Source organism: Suricata suricatta, chromosome 7, assembly GCF_006229205.1.
Source record: "Suricata suricatta isolate VVHF042 chromosome 7, meerkat_22Aug2017_6uvM2_HiC, whole genome shotgun sequence".
Classification (NCBI taxonomy): Eukaryota; Metazoa; Chordata; class Mammalia; order Carnivora; family Herpestidae; genus Suricata; species Suricata suricatta.
Window position 1 is genome coordinate 29,325,650 of NC_043706.1, and position 2,384 is coordinate 29,328,033.

A 2,384-nucleotide genomic window follows, 5' to 3' on the forward strand; every position below is an offset into this window, starting at 1 on the left:
TTTTATGGTTATTTGCTGAGATAACCTTTTCTATTCCTTTAAACTATTTGTAATTGAATCTCAATGTGTCTACTCTAGACAGCATAGTTGGATCTTGTTTCATTTCAGTCCAACCATCTGCAGTCTGATTGGCTTATTTAAGCCATTTACATATGTTAATGTTGACACAGGTGGATTTATGATGCCATTTTACTTTTTGGCTTTTGTTTTCCATGTTTCCACTCATTCCTCCTTTACCGAGAACCATTTATTGACTATTTCATATTGTTAATTATATAATAGTTTATGTCTTCATTTTGTAGTTACTTTCCCAAGTCTGCTTTTGCTTTTGCCATTTTTTTCTACATTTTCAGTTTTGTGATTTTTTTTATGTTATGTACATAATATTTATTCAGATAACATATTTATATATTTATATCATATCCTGGTCATGTTATATTTTTTTGTCTTATCAGTGCAAATTTGAAGTTTTATGACCTTATTTCTACTTCCTATTCTTTCTTAAGTTGCTCAGTCACAGTCTTTTTCCCGTTTGTACTTTACATCTCATACTATGAGGTGCTCTTTTTCTTTGTGCAATTACTTGTGTAATGTTTTAATATAATTTATTAGACTTCTGACTGCACAATGGGGTCATTGCGTTCAATCCCCACATTGTTTCAAGGTCAAATGGAGTCAGGCCCTCACCTCTAGGACATATTCTCCACAAGACCAGCAGGTTTGTCTCTTAGAGTCACTGAGGTGTCCTAGAAGAAAAAATAGCTGGTCTTGTACATGTCACATGAGATTATCCATGGAACGAGTGATCAGCAGAGAAGATCTCTTTCTTCTGTATGAGCCTCAGGCATATCTGGCCGGTGGCAGCACCTGCACAAAATCAGTGCTGCCTCTACCTCTCCCCGGGGCTGCTCCCCCCTCCCTCTCTCTGCTCAGCTCCTCCCTCCCACAGCGTTTCCCCTGCACAGCACAGCACATGGTTACAGTCCTGTCTTCAGAAACACTGTACTTAGGCTCTACATGAGACCCTGCTTTATAAATCCATGCATTTGGACGGGACCCTGCACCATCCTCACTAGAACCAGAGCAGGGAGAGGAGGCAGAGAAGAGGGGAAAGTAGAAACTTTCTAAAGTTGAAAAAGGATGAGAAACTCTTGCATTCCTCTCTGTCTAGATCAAGAATCTAAAGGACAATCCAGAAGACAGCTCTAGAGGGAGGAGAAGATATGGATGACTCTAAAAATTCATCTCTCCAAACCACAGAGACTCCTGTGTGCAGGACCCATCAAGGATTGTGAGAGTGACAGTCCAAAGGACTCCTGCTGCTGAAACCGCTGGCGTCACCTGGGGGGAATGAGACAGGACTCATACACAAGAGCAAGTACTGGCCTGATGTGTTACAGAAACAAGGGGAAAAAACACCCAAAAGATAGGGCTGAGGGCACGATCCAGGATGGAGCCTGGGCTGACCCAGTCACAGGAAGCTCTTGCTTGACACAGTCCTGGTGACAGGTGACGTTCAAGTCTGTCATCACAGCTCCTGAGGAGACAAGGTTCCACATAAGGGGCAAGGACAAGGAGCAGCGACAGGACCCAGCTGAGGAGTGAGCAGGTCACACCAATGAGGCACTGAGCACCGACTGGGCACAGGCCCGGTCCACGCTTGGCTCCTCACCGCCCTCTCCTGTACCCACCCGCAACAGACTCAGCACAGCAAACACACTGGTTCTGGAAGGTTCTCAGTGCTTTATTTACTGTCACAACTTTACAAATCTTCATTTTTATTACCTCATCACCCCCACATACCTAGAATTACAAAACACAGATTGATATCTGGATTCTCATTTTCAGTAGGAAAGTAATGCATCAAACTCTGCCCAACATGAAATATAGACGGGGATGGAGACAGTCCAGCCCTGTCTCTGCAGGAACAGGAAAGCGGACAGAAAGGGAACAGGATCAGTATGGGGAGGGGTCATGGTGGGCAGGGTGGGCCAGTCTACTGTGTCCTCACGATATGCTGATAGGAACACAGACACGTTGTGACACCACCTGCAGAAAGAGAAGTCAGGGGCTCCTGATGTCACCAGGTGGGAGTGGGGACAAATCTTGCATCGCTCAGTCCCCCAGGGGCAGCTGGTGTCACACTGTGAAAAAATTAATCATGAGCACATTTAGGTCAGTCACATAAGTACCTCATCCTCAAAAGCCCCTCGCATGTCAAAAGTCCCTTGTGTCCCCACTCCTCCCCACCTCAGGTCCTTTGGATCTTACCTTTAGGAGGCATTAAGGAAGAATCAGACCCATTGGCACTGTCATCGCCTGGGGTAGGACAAACAGGACATGATCAGAACCACAGGACAGGGGACTAAAGGAGGAGCTATGGT

At 45.1% G+C, this 2,384-nt stretch overlaps 1 protein-coding gene, 1 long non-coding RNA gene and 1 pseudogene across 2 annotated transcripts in view; 1 reads left to right on the plus strand and 2 right to left on the minus strand.

Annotated features, from left to right (window-relative positions):
- Positions 1 to 2,384, minus strand: part of LOC115295435 (class I histocompatibility antigen, Gogo-B*0103 alpha chain-like) — a 157,910-nt gene that overhangs the window by 82,239 nt on the left and 73,287 nt on the right. The window lies entirely within an intron of this gene.
- LOC115295440 overlaps positions 1 to 2,384 on the plus strand; it is a 32,338-nt pseudogene that overhangs the window by 4,115 nt on the left and 25,839 nt on the right.
- On the minus strand, positions 1,366 to 2,378 carry LOC115295441. The gene is made up of 3 exons (XR_003910395.1): positions 2,272 to 2,378; positions 1,692 to 2,144; positions 1,366 to 1,537 (listed from the first exon to the last, which is right to left on the minus strand). It is a non-coding gene; the product is annotated as an uncharacterized LOC115295441 (long non-coding RNA).